Genomic DNA, 26,211 nt, shown 5'->3' on the forward strand with positions numbered 1-26,211 from the left:
AAATCCACTACTGTGAAACATGTGGCATATTTAGGTATGCTACACAATATTGATGCCGGATTAGGAACTCATGTGAATTCTTTCTGTATGATGTCATTAAGTGGGTGTAGTTCCTGGATCAACCTCCAAGCCCCGCCCTTCGCTTTTTTGATTGGAAAAAATGCTGTATTACATGGTGAACTAGATGGTACTATTATCCCCTGCTATAACAGTGTGTTTATTGTTTCTTGTATTCCTTCCTCTGCCTCCTTTGAGAGTGGGTACTGTTTTACTCTGGGCAGTATGGCTCCTGATTCTAATTTTATTTTGATCGGTGTAACTTCGTGTAATAACCCTACATCATGGGGGCCTATGGTCCATATTTCTGGCAGCACTTTCTCCATGTCTTTCTCAAATATGGTGGGTGGAACGTTAACACTAGCCAAAGAGGATTGGGTATTTCCCTGTGCTGGATCATGATATCACAAGGTATACTTATTTCCATTATTATTTCCCTGTCACTCTCACTGTCAGTGAACAATTCTTCATCAGTTAGGTTGCGCAACATTATATTTGCATCTACGCACAGTACTGTTCTCCACTCGCACCCATGTGTGTCCAGTCCTGTTACTGCGATACGTTTGATCGAGACCTGTACCCCCTCTAGGTCAATAGACAAAATTGACCCTGGTACAATATCTGTATTCACAATTGGGCAGAAAACAAAATCTGAGGGTACGTTCCACTCCTTTCTTGTTATCTCTGGCACCACCCGTGCTAACACCTTGATACCATAAATGAACATATCCATGCCAATGGGCACCCCTCTTACCGCAACTTCATTTGTCATTGTGCTGTTCATCAGCATCGCCCGTACAGGGCACACTCCTGGGGTGGAACAAACTATACCCCGTTCAGTGAAGGAGATTGTCATGTTTAACTTACTCAGAAGGTCTCTTCCCAGCAAATTTATTGGCGCGTCTTTGTGGTAAAGTAGAGGTGTGCGCACTGTTTTTCCCCCCACTGTTATATCAAGATCTTTTGTGTAAGGAACTTTTAAGATAGCCCCAGAGATGCCTTGCATATCCAAATTTTTTCCAGAGAGCTGGAACTGGCCTTCCATGAGGCATGGCTTTTCTGCTCTTGAGTCTACCATAAAGATGAACTGTTTGTTGCCTATCTCTGATCCCAGTAGTGGCTCCTCTTCTGCATGTAGGTTAGTGGATAGGACTGGACACGCAAGTGATTTCTGTGGGCTGTCCTAATCTGCATATGTCTCCGTTCCCGGATCCGAGAAGAGGTTATCTCCCACCACCGCTGCACCACAAAAGGGTGCCGGTGAGCCATCAGTGGATGTTGCAAAAATGTTATTGTTTGCAATTCCTACAGTATTTTGTCTTGCAATTGATTGTTGCATACCCCTCTGCTGTGGTTGTTGCTGGTGCTGTTGCCTTTGTTGCATTTGGGGCTCATTATAATATTGCTTGTTTTGCCCACCCCCTCCCATAGGTAAACCATAGGGACTACCTGGGTGTGGGTGACCATACTGTTGTTCATTTCCCTTAGGGGGCTGTCCTTGTTAATAACCCATAGGTCACATTCTGCATTCCCTTGAATAATTCCCCCACCTCCTGCAGTTCCAACATGACCCTTGTGGTCCTCCCCTCATCCCAGGCCCCCCAAATCCTCTATTTCCCATTCCTCTGAATCCCCCTCTTTGTCCTCTGTACCCACCTCATCCTCTCGCTGCCCTACCTTGCCACTTGGGTCCTCCATACTGTTCCTCTCCATCCTACTGCTCGTGTCCGCTTGCAGCCCATGTTGCGGCCATTCTGGCTGGTGCGGTTCCCACTCCCTCTTCTCCTTCGCTGTTCCTGTCAGTTGATGTTGAGGCATTCAACGCTGCGACCTTCACTAATTTATTTTGTACTAGCTTCGCCTCGTCTGCCAACCTTCGCTGTGCTATCTCTTTTTCTCTTTCTTTTATCCGCCGACAATGGTGCACAATTATGCTCTGAATCTCGGGCCAGCCTTGGCTTCTATCCCAGCTATTTTATCCAAGGCCTTCTGTACCTCCTTCCGGAGCCCTTTTTTGATTATAAAGTAGAACAAGGCGATAGATTGGTCCCACGCCGTACCCGTTCCACTTCTCCACAGGTCTTGCACCCGGAGGATGAATTGCATAGGCTCCTCCTCCTCTCCCATAGTGCACTGAATCACTAGGTGTAAATCTGGAATGTCTGGAAAAGTTCTCCGCAATGCATCCCATACTTGTGCCCTAACGTTGTTAAATGGGTATCCGTCATGGCGGTCACAGCTCATTATCACTCCTGGGAACCCAGCCTTCACCCACACTGCGTCTGCTTGATCACCAACAGTGGAGACAAGCAAACTTCTGTGTTCTTTTTGAATGTATGTATCCATTTCCCGGCCCCACCCGCAAGAGGAGGGAGAAGTTTCAACAAGTTATTCTTATCCATCTGTGCCCACCGTATGTAGTGGGGCCTCCCTGTTCCTTTGTGTATTAGGGGCATTTGCAGGTTTGTTTTTCCCCCTTTCTTACTTACCGTTCCCTTCCTTGCTTTACTCACCAGTATGTTTCCTACTCCCTGCCTTAACCTCCACTGCCATCTTGGTGCAGCCCTTTCATTTTCTTGATCAAATGGAAAAGGCAGCGGAGATCCCGTCGCTGCCACTCCCTCTTCATATTCATTTAAATCACTTGCTACCTCCTCTACCTCTTCCTCTTGTTCCCTTGCTTCCTTCCTGCGTGTCCCGTCTCTGGCTGTCCGGGGTTGCGGGGCGTATTATTCTCATGGGTTGCTGTTCAAATGGAACAGATACTCACCTGATTGCCACTCTTGTTCCTGGCCTTTTGGTATCGGCGCCGGCATTGGTTGCTGGATGGTGTGGATCCCCCTGCGCCACTTGGCGGAGGTGTGAGGTCGCCCACCGTCAATGGTGGTACTTCCCCTCCCTCTGGCAACATCTGACCCCTATCGCACAAGGCTCGTAACCGCGTTATCTCCAATTGTGTATGCTCAAGCTGCCTGTCCAAATCTCCTGTTAGCCGCGCAAAATTCACTGGAGGGGCACTGGTTGGGCCATACAGCCTCCTCTTTCATACGGGGGCGGTGCAGTGGCTGATGCCGTTGCCAGGGTTGTCGGTGTGGTGCATGCTGGCACATACAGGGGCCCACTGTATCCTACTACAGGCCTTGTCATCAATGGGTATATTCTAGTAGGGTCATTCTCTGTTGTGGTTGTCGTACATTCTCCCCATGTAGCCCCATCTCCTCCCTCCGGCACCTTCTTTTTCTCAATTATCGTGTCCTTACTTACCTCGCCCGTAGGTGCTACTTCTTCAAACATTCACCACAAATCTAGCACTTCCCTTGTGTTCTGCAAATGCTTTCCCCTGTATTTCGCAAGCAAGTGTGTGGATACCAGATCCAATACCCTCTTGTCAAAAGACCCTCCCTCCGGACATATAGGTGCTACGCCGTCTCCTTTTATTTCCACCACCCACTGATCATGATACTTCTGTATTTTATTACTATACAAAGGGAGATGCTGACAAGTGTGTGCTAATGGTGTTGGTCCCCTCATAATGGCGTCTCTGTACTTTTATTTGTTGTCACTTCGCCTTCTGAGTATAAATACAGTCAATTGGTCAAAATGGGCCTCATTACACGGATGGCGGTAAGGATTTACCGGTACTGGTAAAATACTGGTACCGGTAAATCCTTACCGCCTTACTACGAGGTCCCTTTGCGGGTTGGGGGATTTAACGCCTGCTTTTTTTTGCGGTGCCGTACTTAGCGCCTTCCCCATTCCCATAAAGCCCTATGAGGCAGAAATGGGAATGGGGAAGGGCAATGGTGGAAGGGGGATTTACCGCCCCTCCAACCTTGCAATGGGGCAGTAAATCCCCTTTCCACTAAGGCGGTGCCGGTATTTTACCGGCAGGAGCCATGGCGCTAATAGCGCCATGGCTCACCGCCTACCGTGTAATGAGGCCCAATCTCTATCTTATGACACTTCTATTCAACCTCGTTTGAATTTTGGCCCCAACAATATTTCAACAACCTTTTTACTTACACCACTTTGATGGAACCACAAATTATTTCAAAAAGTATTTGTTATTTGCCAATATTCAACATGTTTGTCATATTACTCACACATTTCTTTGCCAATTTTCCTGATCAACCTTAATTCTTTTCGATTCACAGATACATGGGCACTTACTAACAGAACAACGTGTAACACTGTCGCACATAAACATAAAAACACATAAAAATATTACATGAACTACCTTCGCTTTGCTCCCCTTCTTAGTTATTTCCCTTTTAATTATTTTAGTTTATGCCCCTCAACCTTGCTTTCTCATGCACTCCCCACTTCTGAGCCCCCTCAATCTACCTCACCAAGAGGTCTGCTCACACAGAAAAAGAATATTCTAAATTACTACTTTGAGTCTACTAAATATATGAGACTCCTACTGTTTTCTCTCTTACTTCACGTATATACCTGCACTGGATAAGACAATGCTATGCGGCGCCGTCTTCTACCCACTTCGGGCTAGGATCCCTTGTACCTCTTTACCTCTTTTTCATTTTCTCAACAAAACCTAATGGCCATACAAAGGACAGATAAGAAAAAGCCTCAGTGACATTCACACAGACCCTACCTTTGCCCTCTTTTATTGTACCCACTCTGTTATATGTTCCCCTTATCCCAAACCCTCTTTACTTCCCTTGAGGTCTCGCAACCGGTACTCACGTGTTCAGTTGGGTGGTCCGAATGCTACCGTACACGGTCTATCCAATCTGGTCCGCACCCCAACCAAGCCGTGGCCCGCCTCTGCGAATAGTTTTTAGTTGGGTATTCGGAAAATGGGAGCCCTTGGACCCTCTCGTTGTGTGCACAGAATGGTCAACCACGGAGGCAATGGTTTTGCTGGGGGGCGTTCCGGATCTCGACGCACGGCACAGGGCCTCTAGGCACCAGTACCAATCACATCGCGGGGGGTCTCCAAATGTAAGGGCCCATCCCCATTTTAGCACGTACAATACCAGTAAATAAGACACACTCCAATGGGGAATGAGACTAAGAGAACAGGTTGCAAGATTTAGTCTTTCTTTATAAAGAAGTGGCATCCAGAGAACCCTGCTGTCCCAGAGCACTCTGGCAAACAATACACTTACATGATTATAAGGGCATAAGTGTCATAGATGATGTCAGACATTAATGTTGCAAAGTTCATTATGATTGGACACAAGCTTGCGTTATATAGGCGCATATAGGTGCTGCTCCTCCGTGGTTGGCTGCTGGGTTGGCGGGAGGGTGAGCGTCACAAGGTCCATCTGTCTGTGTCCAGGTGGGGTGAGGGTCAGGTCGCTGTGAGGCAGGGTGGCCGCTAACTAAGCTAACATAATACACTACCATAAACATGCACTAAACAATAGTCATTTCAGTTCCTTTGAGCAAATCATCATAAACCTATAAATTACATACATGTAATCACACCATTACTTATTGGGACTTATATGTGGTACCAGGTTAAGGGTCTTGACCAGTATGATAACATCGATCACGGGGTGGGTCTGAACTCATCAAAGAGACTTGGGGCATGTTGACATTCGTTAGTTGCAGGATGCAATATACTGTGACAGAGGTCTGATTTTAGCTAAGGGCACACTGGGGTGGGCTTCGTGGCAGAGTCACGTATCTGGTACATCAAGAGAATACCTTACAGAGACATCAGGTTATACTGACAGTAATTTTCCAACAGCGAGGCTAAGGGGCACGGGCAGGTTTGTGGAGATGGATGAGCTACAAGGCCTGGCTCAGGCCTGTTCATACACGGGACAGTGATCTCAGAGGAAGAGCGAGATGTTACAATTGTTTTTGTTCTCCGGCTCGAGCATGGGAATGGAGCTGCAAAGCTTTCAGACACAGTGAGAAAGGCTGGTGGCCATGTGCGCGGTACGCGTGGCACTTCACAGGGGAGAGAAACCTTTTTGTATTATCGCAGTGAGGCCTAGTCCAAAAGAAGGGGTTGATTGTGTACAAATTGGATGCCAAGTTTCCCTCACAAGAGCCCCATCTATGCCAATGTCAGCATAAGGCTGATGTTAACATAAGGTCAATGGAGGCGTCCCCCACCATTGGAAGAACAAGTGGTCCAAACTGTACTGAATATATGGTGAGGGGCCCAAACGACCCCCTCACTCCCACACAGATGACACACAGCTAACAAAAGGTAGGTAACACCTATACACTTTTTAAAGGTGTGTTTAGCAACTTAAGGATCAGTATAATCTAAGGCAGACTTATTCTGGATAGGGTAACAGCAAGTCAGGGGAAGCAAGCTCCAATTGGGGGTACTCATATATTTATATCATAACATGAATAATAAAGTTAAACAAACATCATTTCTTTTGGGAAGAGTGCGACCCAATTCACAGGTGAGTAAGTTAACCTTCTATCTACTTTCTGTTAGAATGCTGAGACAGTTTCTAAGAAAAGTAATAGTTTGAGAATAATTATTTAAAAAGGCATGCAGCTTATCCAAGGTAAGTAAATCCTATATATATATATATATACTTTTCAGGATAGCAAAACATATCTAAGGTAAGTAATAACTTTGTGTATCTATACACTCTCAGAGCTACAGTAAGTTTTCAACACTTGGCTTTCTTTTCAAGGCAGACTCCTTAAAGTATCCCGCCCTTCCCAATTCTAGTGCATTAGTTCTCTCAGAGGCAGAAGAGGGACCTTAGTGGTCTAGGAGCCAGCAGTATACAGGGTGAGCTAGGGCTCAGTTGCCGGAAAGCTTCAGAGTTCCAGAAGAAGACTGTTCAAACAAGTAAATATTTTATTTTAAAGTTAGTTGAGGGTCCAGAGACATCAGAAAAGACACCCTAGGAGGATTCCAGCAGTGGGTCTGGATGAACTGGACGAGAGACCTCCCAATCACAGAAAACACCCCAAAACTACACAGGAATCACAAGAGATTTAAGGTAAGTAAATACCCAGGACAGTACAGTACCTCAGCACAGAAGAAGATTTTGCAACAGGAGGACTTGAGGATCTGCAGCAAAAAACCAAGGCACTGCATTCCTTGTCATGCGGATAGAAGACAGGACTCTGGGTTGGCCTTTTTAGCAGAGGTCAACACAGAAGGCTTAATGCAAGGGTTTCCTTGTGGCTGGACGTGGCTCTGTGGATTTTGCACCTTTTCAGGAACACAGAAGAAGACAGAATATCACCAGTTAAATTCCTGTTGTTTGCAAGGTCCAGTACTTTGGTGAGGGTATTTTTCAGACTCAATTCATGTCTCTCGAAGTCCAGCAGGATGTCCACAATGTTTCAGCAACATTGTGAATTCGGAAGACTGTGTACCACACATTGGCTCGAGGTCCCAGGGTTTCAGAGTACTGCAGCCCACAAGGTTGCTGCACAATGTGATATGGCTCAAAATACAGGTCTTCTTGAATGTACTAGGCTCTGGGTCGGTTCATCATTTTCAGAGTCCCAAGGTCAAGTGGAAGGAAGGATAAAAGCAGGCTCTGGTCACATAGCAAGGTCTCTGGTAGCTGGAAATCGTTTCAGCTGTGTTTTCTTCATCATCCTCGTTGGTTTTGGTTCCAGTGGTCACCTACCTCTTCAGCTTCCATGATCTGACTTTTACGCAGCAACCCATCCAATCAAGCAGGCATGCAACAGTGAAACTTAGGCGGTTCGCAACCCTGGGGCCCCCACCTATGCCAATGTTCCATTACCCCATGTGGAGACCAACCAGAGGGAGATGACGCACCCACCGGTAGATCCAGCCAGACAGCAACAAGAAATACTGCTGTTCAATCTATCAGATACCATGCTTATAGAAACTGAACTAACCATCCTGTCCAAGGGACTTTCCTATGTTCCCACCAACCCCATGGATTGGTTTAAATTGGACAAAGAACTACAAGGATTCTTCAGATCAATATGCCTTAAAATACACTTTCATGATTCAGAATACGACCAGCCAACAGAAGATACAGGCCTGCACTCTAAGTCCTCGTACAGCCCAAGCGACAACGACATACCATCCTCAGTGGTTACTTTTGAGAAATGTATACACCAGGAGGTCAGAAAACTACAGAATGTCACCAAAACCTTACCTTACAACCTGTCAAATGATGAACGCAAAGCCCTCAAAAACTTGTAGAATAATATCAACAGTGTCATTAAGAGTGCAGACAAAGGAGGGGGGATTGTGATTCAGAGCACCTAATAATACAAACAGATGGTAGGAACTCTACTCAACGATACACAACCAACTACAGCAAACTCAAGAAGGATCCAACCATTGAAATTAGGAACAATATCCATGAAACAAGAAGATATGCTCTTGAACAGGGTTCGATTACTGAGAAGGAAAAGGTATTCCTTAATACATAGAAGGGCAGAGTTCCAGCTTTTTATGCCCTCCCCAAAATACACAAAAATGCCACCACGCCCCTCCCCCCCAGGTAGACCAATCATATCCGGGTGCGGGCGGCTCTATAATGGAACCGGTCTGCAAATGTATAGACTTTTTTTTCAAACCATTGAGCCAAGAAACAAGTACCTATCTGAAAGACACTATGGGCCTCATTACGACCCAGGCGGTAAGTTACCGCCTGGGCCGTGACTTTACCACCATGGCGTAAACTACGTTTACGCCATGGTGGTTGGCGGACTTACCGCCCCATTCCGAGGTCGGCGGGGCGGTAAGTCCCCAATCCCCATTTACCCTTCCCCATTCCCATTTTTGCCCCATAGGGCATAATGGGAGTGGGGAAGGCGTTAATTACGCCACCGTAAATTACGGTGGCGTAATTAACTCCATGGTACCTTAGCGCCATGGATTTTAACACCTGCTAAAAGCAGGTGTTAAAAGCGCCATGGCGCTAAGGGACCTCGTAGTTGGCGGTAAGGGGTCGGCGCAGCTAACGCTGGCGTTAACCCCTTACCGCCAGGGTCGTAATGAGGCCCTATGTCTACAATAACCCTTTTTGAGAATTAACCATTTGATATAACTGCCCTCTATTCCAACATATCCCAAGATGCAGCTTTGGAATGCATTCGGAATCACTTAACTAACCATCTGACACAAAAGCGCATCCCAGTGAACTTCATAATTGAACTTCTTGAATTGGCACTAACTAAACATTATTTTCCCTTTGATGAACATTTCTACATGCAAATATGCGGGACTGCCATGGGGGCTGCCTTCGTCCCAGCTTGGCTGTGCTCTTCATGGCAAAATTTGAAGAAAAGTACGTACTCTCCACCAAAAACCCATTCCGGAATCATATCACAAACTGGTATCGCTACATAGACAACATCACCTTTATATGGCATGGCTATTCTGCACTTCTCCAGGATTTCCATGAAAGGATAAATCACCAAATGACAGAAATCCAATTCACCATGAGCTACAGCTTGGAAAACATCAACTTCCTAGATCTGAAAATATTGACTCAGGATGATAAACTATCCTGCACCCTGTTCAGGAGAAACACAGACTGGAACACTCTTCTACATTACAAGAGTAACCACCATAGGAATCTAAGGAACAATCTCCCCTATGGCCAATTCCTCAGGTTACACAGGAACTGCACACTCGAGGAGAAACCGTGAGCAAGGGGGTACCTGAAGAAACTCATCAGAAACACCAATAAAAGGGCACTCTACACTCCACGGGAGACACTATTAGTTCCCAAAAACAGGAACAACGAAAATTACCATTTAACATGCGTCAAAACATTTGGACCTGATACTACCAGGATACAACATACCATCAAAAAATTCTGGCCACTTATACAATTGAGTCGGAGGAACCTAGCCCGAGAATGGCACTCAAACGAGCTAAAACCTGAAGGAACAGCTAACCTATGCACACCTGAATAAAACATCACAATCAGCCCTATGGAACCTGAGGGACCTCACTGGTCAGCATCCCTGTGCTACATGCGTCGCGTGCAAATTCAAGAAGAAAACCAAATCCTTTAAAATTGGAAACAAAGACTGGATCCTCAAGCAATTTTCTAATTGCAAGACATGCAATCTACCTAGTACAATGCTCCTGTGGACTCAGATACATCGGCCAAACACAAAAATGTGTCAACAAAAGGATCAGCGAACACCGATCCAGCATTCTGTGCAAAGTACACAATGCACCAATGGTGCCCCATTGCTTGGAATATGGATCAGATGACTTTACCTGGTGGGTCATTGATAAAGTGGACAGCAATACTAATACAAAAAACGCATTACATTACAAAGAAGCATGGTGGATTTTTAAGCTCCAACCCATCACAAGTGGACTGAATGAGGCAGATGTGCCCTGGGATTAACTGCACAGCATACCGCTTAAAACATTAGTTGTACCTACGGTATCCTCTTATCGACCGTAGGCATATAAGTGACACAGGTGTTGCCCTCATTACCAACACTAGGGGGCACCACCCATGCATACAATGCTAAATGTCTAGTACCACCTGGTCCAGTAGCTTTCTTTGCATATTCATAGGACCACATTTCTTCCATGAGTAGCTACATCTACTGACACACCATAAATTCCCTTTTGTGCGCTACGCACATTGTACTTTGATATTACACCATTTCCTAGAAGGCGGCAGCACCAGTAGTCTCCACCATGTCCCTGACCACCAACAATCCAATTGTACTATGCTGGCCCCCAGGCTCCACCTGGGACCCTATGGCAGGGACTCTGATACACATGCACTCTATTTGTTGTGTGCCGTTTAGTGCCACTTTCTTCGGCAGCCCGCATGAAACCCTCCCCCACCTAGCACCCTCTTCCACATAAAGACATTTTTTTCAAACTTCTGAGCTATCTGTACAGGGAGTTTACTTCCCGCAGCTTTCCAACATAGGAATGCGATTTTCATACGTTAGAGGCCTACATGATTACCGTGATCATGCAGCCAACTCACATTGGGCGCATTCTCTGAACATTGACTTATTCTTATTTTTATCCCAGTCCAGTCGCTCAACTGATCAGGCGTTTTAAGCTTTGCGCCTGTCCCAAACATTCTGGACTCTTGGCACCGTTGATGACCATTGGCGCTTTGCCCCTCTGTGTATACACTTTAAAAATCACGCCACAGTAGCAACATCAAGTTGTTAGAACAACCACACGCGAACGATCCTAAAACGCATGCGTGAGAGCTGAAATACTGATCCCTTGTGCATCCGCCCTTCGTTCAAATGAACAGCTCACTCCCAAACACGGACCAACAGTGACAGAGTTGCAGCACCACCGTCCTGGTTCCAACCTCGGCCATCACTGCGTTTCCTGTCTTTTTCCTCAGGTAAGCGGCTACGACTTACGAGCGCCTTACCGTTCGTTACACACAGAATTAGATCTACTAGCAATCCACGTCTGGAACGCTAACACGGTTATCTGCCAATGTTTTCCTCTACATGTAGAAACTACTACTTGGACCCAGGAACACGTCAGAGAACACAGCGACCTCAGCCGGCAGGAGCCCTCTCACCACTCTATCAACACACTAAGCACAGGGATCCATCCACTCTACAAGCCCAGAAGGTATGCTGTTTTTTCAGCCATATTCAAATGTTGCTTATAGGCAATCAGCAACATGATTGTAACCCGCACATCACCTTTTTCCCAGCTCCTCCACCCAGATTGGGGTTTTCCATGCAAGAGGACGGCCACACTGCTTTTCCTTGAAACGGCACCATCATGCCCTGAGTTTTACCATCACGACAAATGGCATTGCTAGCCTCTGCCCTTCCCCTAGGACTTTCAACAGGTCAGTCTTTGTCAAGTTCCAGTTGTACAACCCAGAGTTAGCATGGATTGACATACATCTTTAAAAATATCACTTATCCTGCATTAGCCCTCAAGCCATGCAGTAGAAAGTTTGTTTGTATGGTGCACATTGAGTTTTAGAGACACAGGTCAAGTCTCAAAACCCGCCCTTTCCCTTTTTTGTTTTCCTCCAGAGAGACAAACCCAGAGGCCCAGATGAAGGCTTTTCACCAAGGAGCCGAAACGCCTGTGGTTCATGCATAAACCTTGCTCTTCAATAAACCAGAACATCCAAGGGGGCTCCTCCCCCTGGCATAGACCATCGGTTTCGTCCTCTGTGGGAATATTTAACCCACCCCACAGCTGGCTACTTTAGCAAGTCTCAGATTTGAAGCTAGCTTACAACTATTAGACTAGCGTTGACCTTCCTTTAGATACAGTTCACACGCATACTCCTGCTTTGAACAAGTACGAAGAAATATGTATATAATTACTGTGTGCATTGTGTGCACTAGTGTATCTCTATGTGTAAACACTGTCACTTTGTTCTTTGCTTTTCACAAAATGGTTCAAATATGATGCAATATTTACCACACAAACAGCACTAACACACCATTGATTCAGACGTTGTTTATGTGATCTAGTACTGTAAAAAGTATTATGCTATCTACACTCTATTCATTTGATAACACATGAATACGATAGATGCATGCCTTAGTCAGAGGGCAGAACCTGCTAAATAAATCAGTTTTTTTAGCATAAAATTGTTGACTCAAGATATGTGCATGGACCAAAATCCAGAGTAAACTATTCTACTATGGGATACTTAGCTTATTTTTTAAGCTTGAATACATAATAATAACTGAAACAGCGCAGTAGACACTCAAATTGGATAGTAGTATCAACCAATTGATATGTGGTCGGAGCCCCCCTTTGTTTTCCCACAGCCCTGTCAGGACAGACAGCCTCCCAGTTTGAACAGAACTCCCGAAGAGATAAGTCTTGTGAAGTCCCACACCAGTTTGACTTTAAAAAAAATCTTGCCGAACAATGAGGATCTGCTAAACTGTCTTTGGCAGAATTTGACAATGTCACTTTCCTCATAATCAGCCACACACAATTATTATACATAAATGTCCTGTTGTGTTGAAAGGAGTCCTCAACTCTGCACAACCACACTAAAACTGAAATACACATGTCAACACAGTTGCTTCATTGAAAAATAGGCTCTTCTTTCGTTTGCAGCATTAAGATGTCAACTACAAGAGACAGTGCCTCTGATTCATGGATTATTTGCGCAAAAAAAAAACGGGAGTTGTGCGCCATTCTCCCCGCAAATCCCTGTTTAACTAATGGGGATTTGCGGGCAGAATGGTGCACAAATCCCGTTTTTTTTGGTGCAAATAATCCATGAATCAGGCCCTGCGTATCCAGGTGTCTGCGTGTCTGTGTGTGTGTGAGCGCCCGTGCACAGCATTCTGTTATAAGAGAGGGGATGGCATTGAGTTGCATATTTGCTTACTCCTTCCATTTCTCTAAGTGCTGGAAAAACGTCAGTTTTTGTCTACCCACTTCACGGGTACTTGATGTATCGACTATGGAGTGATGAAAGGTTAAATCAGCCCTGAGTGGCGATTCAAAGCGCCAAAGTGAATGCTGAACACAAGTGAAAGATGTGCAGTGAGTGTGCTAGCTGTTCAATCAAGGAAGGTATTTTCTTGAAGGCACTTTAGGTTGAGAAAGTGTCCCAGCGCAAACACCCTTTTACTCTCAAAATATATGTTTGCTGCTGCTTTCCTCATTCCTATCTAGTGTATACTCCAGGCAGTGGTAGGCTGTCAAAAGCCAATTGTCTGCTCGTCCGCAGACTGAGGGAGGGAGGGATGGAAGGGAGCGAACAGAGCCCTGCTGTAAATGCAAAAGCTGGGGCAGACAGGATCCTGCAAGATAGATGACTACTGGGGAATGATGCTTTGAAATAACTTCTGGCCGTATACAATCCTTAAATAAATAAATAAATACTTAAATATTCCTGTATTCACTGAGGTTCACCAACAGCTACCTCCATGTCATTAAGCATACCATAACTTGCGTGTATCATCCACTGCAAATCCCCCAAATCAACACACAATCTCACAGTGTAGAATCCCCACATTCAAATACGTGTTCTTATATGTGCTGCACCTCATTGAATAGAACTTCCTGCACACGGTCTCATGCCCAATCGTGTCATTTGTATCACTTTGCGCACACAGGATTTAGCTGGAATACTTCCCATCCAAACTCTCTGACTCACTCAGACTATATGCCCCAACATGTCAACCATGCACATTACAACACACGGGACTAATGTCTGTGAAAGTATTCAAACAGCCAAGATACTCCCCAAAGTGCTACATATCCCAGAATGTCCTCTGTCCCAATCGATCTAGATACCCCCAAAACAGCCTGTTTAAAAAGTTACACCATCACAGGACCACCCATGCTAATACATGCCTTGGAGGCAGAGGCACTCACAGAATTCAATATAACAGAAAGCACACTGCCTTGGGCGCCCTCACACAGGATTACATGTGCCAGAATGCACTCCATCTAGATCATTGTCTAAGAGTACACAAAGGCACTCTATCTAAGTAGACAATGAGGCACAGAACTCTATGCTCCAAGAGGCCTCTGCCATATTGAATATTGATGCCACGACAGGACATCCTGCCCGGCAACGTACTTGTCTCCATCAGTTCTAAGGACTTCACAAGATTGCATTGTTTCTCACTCAGCACAGATGTGCACAGCGGAGAATAGTATGACCCAGAAGGCCCTCTGTCTCTCACAGAGACGCTGCTACATAAAAAAGCTGTCCCTGAATGAACGTATTCAGTCAATGAAGAGTACATGACTGTATGTAACCAATTGCACCCTACCTGATTCAGCAACGCTTCCACACATGTCATTGCTTCAACCCCGTTTGTTAGTGTTTTGTTGTCTTTGTTATAGCTTTTAGGCACAGATTAAACGTGGAGGCATTGAATGTAAGACACTTACCATTGGTTAAACATCTTATTTAGCTTAATAGCATCTTATTGCCAAGTGTATAAGGAGGCCACGAAACGCACTGTAGAACTAACTTTATTCACAGTTCCTCATTTCCTCATTTAGGACAGAGACTCATTAGAGAATATTTTTGACAACACATTCTGACTCGCCATGCTACAAGGCTTGCCATGGTCATCTGTAACGATGGACGATATGTGATTATGTATTGTATTCATCAGACACACAGCCAACGTAGCACTGTGTAGCTACAATAATTGTGTTGCAGAGTGACACAAAAAAGAACAAACATAGATTGGAATAAAAATAAAAGTATCAAATAAACGTGGGTATAGAATACAGATAACAGTATGCTAGATTTTTAAAAGGCTACCCTTTGATAGTTGAGAAAATAACAGAGCTACATACTAGATGAAAAAAAGCTAATTTAAAAAAATATGCTTTTAAAGCTATTTAAAGCGCAATCAGCCTGGAATACATCAAACCTTAGGAGGCCAGGAGTTCCACAGTGTGGGAGCTGCTGGTGAAAATGTTTGATTGCCATTTTGTTTTCAATAATGGAACTTCAAGGTCTGTTAGATTTGTGCTTCTTCGTCTCCTTATACCTTCGGCCATCTGAGGCTTTTCAGCTGAATGACATGCTTTACATAGGGCAAGTGCTTTGAAAGCAATGCAGTGGAGTATAAACTGTACCTATAACGTGTAACAAAGAAAATTAAGCTCTAAAAAACAGGGTATAAGAAATCAAATTTAGGGGTCTCCACAACCAAATGAGATGGTGCGTGAAAACATCTTTCAAGTGGGGCGACGATCATATTAGGAAGACCAGTGAAGATGTTGTCCCTACAATGCATGAAAATCATGGTTTACACATTTGGTAAACTGCATGCAAATCTATGCAAACTATCGGTTTACAAAGGTTTACGAGTGTTTGAAGCCTTTTTGTAAACCTTTGGTTTACATTGTGTTTACACATAAGTAAACCGTGTAGTTATGCAAGTCCATTTAGACTTAATGTTCCTGAGATTTGTAAACCCTAAATTTGCCATGGTTCACAAATCATGAATACTTTGTAAACCTAATGTACACTTAATATTTCATGCACAATTAAACATTTCATTTACACAGAAAACTTATTGTAAACCTTTGCAAATCTAGTGTACACCTCATTTTTTGTTAATATTTGTAAACATTTGGTTTACACCATTTACTATTGTTTGTAAAGCTAGTGTACACCTCAAAACTGTCATTATTAGTAAACACTTGGTTTACAGAATTTACAATATTTGTAAACCTTTGCAAGTAGTGTTCAGTTCATTTTGAGTGCACTTTTACTTTATTAAATAGTAATGTTGTATATCCCTTAAAACACAATGTTTTAAAGGTTGCGTTTTCGGAGGAGTTTACCAATGAAACCTTGTAAATACAGACCTGGAATCTACAGCAGTAGCTGTTCTCCCCTCTCTGCAGTGACTTAGAAAAGGCACATATGATTTGAAGAAAACAACTTGATTGTGCATCACTGGTAGCACACCTAAAAAAAAGTTATACACATGTTTAAAGCCTCTCAACCATGTGATTGCATGCCAACATTACACTGCAGACAACACATAAGATGTAGATCCATACAAAAACATGCAAACCAATAGCAGGGATTGAAATTGCCAGGAGCTAGGAGTTATTTAGCTCCCGGGTATAGCCAAGGAGAACCTGATTACCTCGAAACAGAGAGCTACCAGGAGCTACTTCTGACACCCGAGGCAAGTGTTGCTATACAAACACGATTATGTTATATTAACTGGGTAGGCTTGGGTGTGTTTATACATGAGAATCATGGACACACTTAAGACATTTAAAGCATATTGAATAATATATAAAATGGACAATAAGTTAGAGTTTGTGTCTTACGCAAAGGTTACAATTGCTCTGCTCGATGCACTAGCTCCTGGTTCCCCCGGCGTAGCTCCTGCCTAATAGCTGATGCCTGATACCCATACCTGATGCCCCATACCCACTTTGTACCATTTGGACTCCCATGGTGAAGGTCTTACTTCTCTGTGTCCTCACCGTGGAACTATGGTTCCCTTAGCCACTTTGGGAAGCCCTGTATCCCCCCTTGTGAATGTGGGTATGAATTTAGCATGGTGTGAATGACCACATACACATGTATAACTCAAATTCTAAAAAAGCAAAATGAGAACCATTAGCTTATTGTGATTTACTGCTTATACTGAAAAGGAAAGAAGAAAGAGAAAGGGAGAAAGAAAAGGGAGAAAGAAGAAGGCAGAGAGAGAAAGAAAACCATTTGCACAGAGTGGCAGACCGCTTATAGCGAGCGCTTCCTCCATGGCAAATTGTAAGAAAGTAGGCTAACCATTAACTATGAGTGGCAGACCGCTTGGATCGAGCGCCTCCACAGAGCCTCTGATTTAAAGAAAGGAAGAAGATGACCATTAGAATAGTGCAAGTCTGCTTAGAGACAGATATTTATTTGGGATCGAAGGGAGTGGAAGGAGGACAGAGAATCCCAAGCTGGAGGTGATAGAGAATTGCACAAGCAAGGCACAAACAACATTGAGCTTTAAGTGCTGGTCTAAAAATGTTCACAATTTGGGACAGTGGTGCAGTTGACATCCCTAAGCCTGCAGCCTTGTATTACAATAGCCGTTTATTAGTTTGCATGCATGTGAAGTCTAAATACGTCTAACCCTTCAAACAAATTCTCCTTAGCCCCTTCATTTCAAGAAGTTAAACATTCTTCAGTGAAAGATGTGTATATTGTGCTTTTAATCAACTACCAATAGACTCATACCCAAATTCGAACAGCCATCCCAAATCAAAGAGGATTTATTTATTACCAAACCGGGTTAGCTTTAAAATCCATCACCAACATAAGTCTGTGTTGTGCTGCTGTTCCCTCTGACCTAATCAGATTTCCAGAAACCCAACTCATGCTTGTAAAACGCAGCAGGCGAAAGGTGTACAACTATATTTAATCTATTGCCAAATAACCATCCTTACACTAGCAGTGTCTAGCTCTCTTACCGGGAAGCTGGAATGGCATAGAAGTTACTCTTGGAACACAGACTGGGTTAAAGGCAATCTGGCTTGTAACTCAAGTCATCCGACTATCTTCTACCTGGTATTACCAGCAATGAGGTTAGGAGATTGTGAGCGGGGACATGTTGCTACTAATCAAAATAACGATTTGATGGGCAGGAGCACCTCGGAGCAGCTCCAAGGTATCTGGCATCACCTAGTATACTGGAAACATATCTGGATAACTAGCAGCTAGTACATGGCATGCCACAAGATCCAAACCATTTTCCATTATATATGCCTCATTGTAATGTGATTGGGATTGGTCATCTTTTTCTTTTTATTAGGGTGTGATTGTTTTGTGGAAAGGTTATTTGAAGCTATACAACAGGTTTTATTATTAATATGCTGCATTTTACTTTTAAATGTCTTACAGGTGTCATAATGATCCTTTATACACATTCCCAAAACTGGTTATTTTCGCACAGGTCTATTTGAATGTCAGCGGTTCGACTAGGGAGTCAACTTTAGCTCCTGGTATTGCTTGCTGTCAAGCTAACTGGGCTCTTTGAATTTACAAGCATGAGCTAAGTAGCTACCAGCAATTTCACTTGCTGCATTCCATTTGAGGAGGACAAAAGAGAATAAAAGGGTCAGTCTTGCACATGGTGCCAAAACCTTTCTCATGGCTGAAAGCTTTGTACTTTCCACAATCCAAAACACATATTTTATTTATTTATTGCTTATTTATGTAGCGCCTGTACATTAAGTGGTGTTTCAAGGTGCCACAAAAAAGTGTGTGGCGGGAGACAGGGAAGAAAACAACAACAATAACGGTCCTACTATGCCTTGTGTCATTCGGATTGTGCAAGTGAAGTAACAGGCAGTACAGGGGGGAGCTGAGTGGGGAAGGTTGCAGGTAGGGTGGACAGGAGCATTCTAGGGTGGGGGGAAGTACAGGGTAGAGTGGTGGGATACAAGTACAGGGGGGAGGAGGGGAATAGGAGGGCCCATTGGGCTAGGCAAGTGCCAAGGGGCGGAAAGGTGGGCAAGTGCCAGGGGATGCAGAGAGTGAGACCATATGCTAAGTGCTAGGACGGGGGTGGAGTAGGCTCGGTAGGGATGCACACTCCATCAGGCTAGTGTCGGGGCGAAGAGACCTGGAAGGGCAAGTGCAGGTTAAGGAGAATGGCGTGCTGGGGAAGACTGGGTGGGGAGGGCCTAGTGCCCTGTAAGACTCAGAAGGGACCAGGCAGCCAGTCCATGAGGCAGAGGGGGGCATTAGCAGGGGATGGGGAAAGGAAATGAAGAAGAGAAAAGGAGGGTCTCGGGAAGCTTCTGGAACTTAAGAAGATCTGGCTCAAGCCTGAGAGGGGCAGGGAGGCCAAAACACAGGGAGGTTCCTGCCGAAGAGAGAGATCTACCCCCCACTCTCTGCTTAGAAAAGAATCTGACCTGCAGAGAATTGGAGCTAGAAAACTGAATGGCGCTAGCAGAGAGGTATTTAGGGAGAGAGATTTGGATGAAGCATGGTCCCATGCCTCAGAAAGCCTTGTGGATAATGCAGAAAGCCTTGTGGATGATGCAGAACATCTTGAGCTTGATCCTCACAGCCGCAGGGAGCCAGTGGAGAGATTCTAGGGCTGGAGAGATGTGGTCCATGGGTTTGAGGCCAAGGATAAGTCTCACAATCCTATTCTAGATTAGTTGAAGTTGGTAAGGGAGGATAAAGGTAGAAGGAGGAAGAGGCTGTTGCATTAGTCCAGTTTAGAGAGGACCAGAGCCCTGGAGACATTGAGTTTCTGGGAAAAAGTGAGGAAATGGAGAATGCCTCCGAGGAGGTGCAGCTGAAAGTGGGCCTTCTTGGAAAGGTCTGCGATGTGACGAGAGGAAGCAAGAGAGGAGTCGAAGATGACGTCAGGGTTTTTAGCCTCACAAGAAGGTGATGGAGGGGACCCAAGGACGGTGGTCAGAGAGTAGGAGGGAAGGAAGGAGCAGGGGTCCCAATGAGAAGTATCTCAGTCTTACTGCCATTAAGGCAGAAATCGTTAGCAGCGCTCCATACTTGAATAGCAAACAGACAGTCAGGAATGAGAGAGGCAGAAGAAGAGAAAGTGGAGGGAAACTTGAAGGAGAGCTTTGTATCATCCGCATAACACTGGAAGTGAGGAGAGAAGGTGGAAATCAGGTGAGAAATCAGGTAGATGTTGAAGAACCACAACAAGAGGATAGAACCCTAAGGGATGCCACAGGTGGAGGAGAGGAAAGGGCCCAGTTGAACCTGGGAAGGTCAGTCAGCTAGGAAGGAGGTCAACCAGTCCATTGCCATGCCTGTGTGCCAAGGGTATCACAGAGTCAATGTATAAGGGTGGCATGATTGACCATGTCAAAGGCAGAGGAAAGATTGAGAAGGATGATAATGGAGGGAGAGTTGGAATCGAGAGCAAGTCTTCATGAGTGTTCAGGAGAGCAGTTTCTATGCCTCTGGCTGCTCTGAAGTCATACTGATGGTCGTGGAGACAACCAACAGATTCAGCGTGCTGGATCAGTTAGGAGATGACCAACTTCTCCAAGAGTTTGCCCAGGGAATGGGTGATGGACATAGGGCAGTAATTAGCAGGGCAGCAAGGGTCGGCAGAGCGCTTTTGAGGAGAGGGTGCACAAGTGAGTGCTTGAGAGGTAGTGGGAAGGAGCCGGTGGCACAGGAGTGACTGCAAAAATCAGCCAAGGCTGGAGCAATGGATGCAATGTAGTCCTTGATAGTTTTGGAGGAGCTGGGGAACACTTGTTTGGAAGAGACTTTCATAGAGAGGTCTTGTTTAGAGACCTCATTCGGTGCTATGGGCGAGAAGGATGAGAATAGAAAGGAAGAGGTAAGGGGTGGGCCAAGGGAAGCCTGAGAGCGGGTGAGAAAAAAGCGAGGGGAGAAGAGGAGAGTGAGCACACAATGTCCTGAGTTTTGGTTGTGTAGTGGGAGGCCTGTGCAGTACAGAGAGCCTAGGATGGCAGAGAGATGTGGAGACTGCAGTAGGATTGGCGAGTTCCTTGCAGATTTTGAATAGTTCAACACAAGAAGGGGGGATGCAAGCTAAAGCTTAACAGAGGCTAGGGTACTAAATAACCTAGAACTAGGTCAATGAACACACACACAAAAATTGCAATGCCCTCTAGCCAAATATAACCACATTTTCAACAACAAAAAAATCTTTCAATGGGTATAAAACAAAAATGTTTTTCTTTATTCTTATTTGTATTATTCAAAACATTTTAAATCACATAACATAATTCACCTAAAACGAAATTTGCAGTACTAATTGGCAATGCAAATTTGACACTGCTGTCCTACCAATTTTTCAAACACACCTATTGCTTTCAGACCACTTATACATGCCACACACATACATAGCATAACCAATCATGATTAAAAAAAACACACATTAAAATCATATAGAGTTGTACGTCACTAAACAAACTGGACAAATATAACCAAAAAACAAATTTGTTTGCAAATGTCCACATTTTTCACTGTTTTGATGTTACTATATACAGGTTATATAACTATTACTTGTATTGTTACAAAATCTCCACTTCTTAGAGATATATATGTAGCCAGGGTCTTCGTCCACTCGAGTTTTGGCTTAACCAAGGGTCTTCAAGGTGATTTGGGGACCAGCCTCATCAGGCGAAGTGGATGGAAAGTGGTGAAAGTGGCTAATTTGTGCTGTGACGGAAAATTCACAAGATTAGAATTATTCGTCCACAGACAGATGCATCACGGGCAACTATGCACCCATTGCAAGCATAACGATTTCAAAAAAGGAGGAAAGAAAGAAGAGGAACAAGGAAAGAAGAGAACAATCACTTCATCCCCAGGATTGCTAAATGAACAGTTTAACAAATTAAAATGATCCAATGCTCTGTCCCCACAGAGCCCCAGCTCAAGCGGTCTGCCCCAAGAAGAGAGCAAGCCAGGGGAGGAAAGAGAGAAGGAGAAGGAAAGAGCAACCGGCCAGTACAAATGTTGGCTGTAAGATAGATAAACCACCCTAAATGATTGAGAATAGGTGGTTGCGTGATAGCTCAATCTAAAAGTCATTGATAATCACCCAAGGTGAGAAATGAAGGGTGCAAAGGTAGGAAAGGACCATTGTTGGTGGCCACCCAAGGCCATAGGTCTACCTGAAAACAGCTGCTGTAAGTGATGGATTGCTATTAGCAATCCTTGACAGATGGCACTATGGCAAAAAGATGTTCACATTAATGTACATAGTTAACCATTTGCAGACACTCGAACAAGTACTGTGCGTTCAAAATGTACCTGTTTTTAATTTTTACGCTGTTAATTAAGCAGACTAACAGCCAATATGGAATCCTGCGGTTGAACACAGCACTGCTCTGCACTATGATTCTATTTGCTAAGCGCTGTATCAGAAAGCGCTGTCAGTCAACCAAAACCTGTCTCTTAACTGAAAAAAATCAAACCAAACCACTATCGACTTGGTTGCCTCTCACCTCTAAAGGTGCATAAATCTTTTAATTCGAAAAGAGAGGGCATGGAAAAACAAAGGTTAGGCAGATATGGAAGAAAAAAAAACCTTACCTGTTGTCTTTGTTGCAATGCGTAGTTGTAATTCTGTTATGGCAAGATTTCCTATTGGGCTGTGTGCAATGAATCACTGCAACTCAAAGTAAGCTCAAGTTTCTCACGTTGCTGTGAAATAAAAAAAAAGAAACACGGCTTGTTTGAGCCAAAGGTTGAAACTGCTCTTGGGGAAAAGCATTATTCCTTGCAGGAAAAACAACACAGAAAGCATTCAGGGAGGCTGAGCAAAGCGCAAGAGGCTAGATCTTTACCTTGTTTCATAGCCGCCGTGCGTGTATATGACACATTAATGTGTTTCTTAATGGCTCCAGTAACTGGAATGTTCCAAATAACCAGTCAAGCTGTGTACAGCAACTCAGAGGGAGCTGAAATTTCCTGCACCGCTGTGAAAGAAGGAAGACGACCCCTTGAGAAAAAAGTTTTGAAAGACTGCACCCAGGGGAATGTGTCCCTCCTTCAAGAGAGTAGCCCGCGGAGAAAGACATTTAAGAAGCCAGAACAGAGTGCGCAAGGCTGACCTTTACCTCGTGTCATTGCCGCCGCCCGTGAAGATGAAACATCCATTTGTTTCTCAAAGTCTTCAGATGGAATGTTCAAGGATGAATGTGGTCCCCTTGCACTCACAGTTCGTAAAGTATTGGCGCCCCACATGGAAAGTATATGCAGCATGGGCATAGAAATAGAACTAATTTCTGAGTGAAGGTTGCTACATAAATCATGGATAGAGAAAGAGGACTGAAGTCAGAGTCGGAATCACACAGTGCCTAACACAATTGAGAATTTGAACAGTTCAGCAGTGTTGTTGCATACTTGCCAACATTCTGTGACCAAAAAGATGTAGGATTTTTAAAGTTTCATTAATAATAATTCGCATAACAATTACATCACAGCAAAATACAAAACATATATTGTTGACACCATTGAAGCATTCTAAAATACACAACCCACCAGACAGCACATGGAAAGATGTTCAAATGTAAAAAATGTATAATTCTGAATGGTAAGTTAACACCAAATTCAATTACCTAACTTCCCAGAAGACAATCAGAGCTGGTAGGCAACGTTTGCCACTGCTCTGTAGCAGCAGCCTGTGCAATACATTTGTGTTCCTGCAGTGCAAGTTGAACACTGAATGACATGGAGACTGATACCCCCTCAGTCTGATAGGCATATGCTGTGTGATGCTGTTACGCGCTGCCACTTGCCTTCACTGGCGTTTCTCTCTGTGGGCGGTTCTTTCTAACCGTCATGTGCTTACTCATAATCTTCATTACTCATTACGCCTCATCATGTTCTTCCTTGTCATAGTACTTACTCATTGAGACCCCGCCTCCATTAGCAGGGCCCTTCATCTATCTTTTTTGTTGTTCCTCCTCTATCTGTCATTACATACATTATTTTGGCCACCCATAAGCCTGTAGTTCCATACTTCATAATCATATGGACCCAGACATCTCCACTGGGCCGTACGCAGTGGGTTATAAGTACTGTGACGAGCAGGAACAGGACTAGGAGTAATGAAGAGTATGGTGGTTGTAATGATTGTGATGTGGGTGTGGTTTTGATGAGGTAAAATGTTGTTGCGTTATTGATATAATGCCTGATGTGGTCTTGATGTGGAATGAGAAATCAAGGGGTCCCCTTGAAATGTGTCTTCAAGGGACAATCAGGTATCTTGGACAAAAGGCAGTATACCTAATTATTCTCTCACTTAAACCCCCAGGGCACATATTGCACACAGCCCAGGGGGCCCTGCAAATGCTTCCCTGGATACGTGATTGGGCACAAAGCTGACCAGCTTAAGATGCATGGGGGCTTCTGGGAGGCCATTTCAAAATGATGTTTGGGGCTCCCTTGACTAAAGCTAGGAAAACCCATCTAAGGCACCTGTGGGGTACGTACATTATAATGGAGATATGTTCCCACCATCAATCCCTCCATGTGGTTTTATTCTGTGGAAAAATCTTAGATAAAACAAAAGAGCAGCTCATCATAGGAGATGTTTATTGGACTCTGCATGGCCAAACAAAGATAGGGAGCCAGTGAGGAACTTAAACACTAAGGGCCTCATTACACGGTAGGCGGTAAGGGTTAACGGTCACCGGTAATGGTACCGGTGACCGTTAACCCTTACCGCCTTACTACGAGGTCCCTTAGCGGGTTGGTACTTTAACGCCCGCAGGCGTTTAAAACCAACCTGCTAAGGGACCTTGGTGCTAATTACGGCACTGCAAATTTGCGGTACCGTAATTAGCACCTTCCCCATTCCCATTATGCCCTATGGGGCAAAAATGGGAATGGGGAAGGGCAATGGTGGAAGGGGGAATTACCGCCCTGCCAACCTTGGAATAGGGCGGTAATTCCCCTTTCCACCAAGGCGGTGCCGGTATTTTACTGGCATGGACCAAGGTACTAATAGCACCTTGGTCCACCGCCTACCGTGTAACGAGGACCAAAATATCCACTTACAAAAAGCTAATAAACTCTTGTTGTTAGCAAGATGCTAGTGTAGTTCAAACCGGAGTAGAAAGGCAACAAGGTGAAAGGAATGCTGCTAGATACTGCAAGGCCGGAGGTAGTGGACAGCCTGAGCTTGACAGCTTCTGCAATAACATCAATCTTTTACACTAAATCACTGTTTTAAACATATAGTCAGTCAAGCTCGCTCGGGCACACTTTCACTAAGTCATGCCCAGTCACTCAGTCGTGCCCACTCAGTCACACTCAGGCAACAGCCAGCGTAGCAACTCCACCAAGGAGACCACCACGACAAACATCACTGCTGCCATTCCGACACTGCTTAGTTCCCTTCCCCTTCTTGACCACAACGATGACCCAGTGACGCTGGAGGGGATCCATCCTCGAATGGTATCGTTGAGTAAAGCTGAGAGACTCCACTACTTTGCCTTCCAACGAACCCAAGGTACTAGGATGAGGAAAAGGGAATCTTCCTGCAGGGGTAACACAAGGATCCTGGATTTGTCTTGGGCCTAAGGACTGGGCTTTAATACATAAGCAAAGTATAACGAATCCTGGTGTGTTTTAATATCTCTGCACCCCACTCTCTCACTAAGTACACTCCCTGCAGATCTTTACCTACCTCGGGCACCAACTCTCTGCATGTCAAGCGATTCACCAAACAGCAGGCTGGTGGACAATCTCTTTCCTTATGGAACAGCCTCACCCTTCCTCTTCATCTTGAGCTGGATCTTCTCAAAATCCAGAAGCTTCTCAAGACTCTCCTTTCCACCTCTTTCCCTATCCCCCTCCCTCCTTTGCTAAATCCCAGAGTCACTGAGATTGGTGATCAGGGCCCTTTTGTGTCCACCTGGGTCCTGACCTCAACCCCCCAATTGATTTCAGGCTCCGCCCACTCCCAGCACTTGCTTTAGGCGCCTATCAACTTGTGCTATCACAGGCCTGCACTTCTTGATTGTCATTCGACCACTCACCAAATGATCTCTGCCAGTCACTTATCAGCTTGCAACTTACTAGCACTTGCCTCCTTGTTACTCCTAGCACTTGCCCCCTCAGCTCTCTCTCTCTCTCTGCACTTGCCCGCTCTGAGTGCACACAAGGCCTAGTAGGACCTCTCTCTTTCATTGTTATATTTGCCTTTCATTCCCATGTTCCCTCCCCGTTGCCTTAAGGGCATTTTTAAACACCATTGACTTGATGTATAAGCACCTTACAAATGCACAAT

General features: G+C 44.6%; 1 protein-coding gene and 1 long non-coding RNA gene across 2 annotated transcripts in view; one reads left to right on the top strand and one right to left on the bottom strand.

Moving 5' to 3' along the window:
• Nucleotides 1–22,887, bottom strand: part of LOC138493173 (uncharacterized) — a 51,908-nt gene extending 29,021 nt beyond the window's left edge. Inside the window, exons 1-3 of the long non-coding RNA XR_011276290.1 lie at nt 22,760–22,887; nt 22,506–22,616; nt 16,298–16,400 (exon numbers count right to left, since the gene is read on the bottom strand). This is a non-coding gene — a long non-coding RNA (uncharacterized lncRNA). The remainder of the gene's footprint in view (nt 1–16,297; nt 16,401–22,505; nt 22,617–22,759) is intronic.
• The window catches only part of LOC138491431 (neuropeptide FF receptor 1-like), an 837,968-nt gene that overhangs the window by 214,226 nt on the left and 597,531 nt on the right, over nt 1–26,211 (top strand). The gene's annotated exons all lie outside the window — the stretch shown is intronic.

This window comes from Ambystoma mexicanum, chromosome 10 (genome assembly GCF_040938575.1).
Source record: "Ambystoma mexicanum isolate Mex_15411 chromosome 10, UKY_AmexF1_1, whole genome shotgun sequence".
Classification (NCBI taxonomy): domain Eukaryota; kingdom Metazoa; phylum Chordata; class Amphibia; order Caudata; family Ambystomatidae; genus Ambystoma; species Ambystoma mexicanum.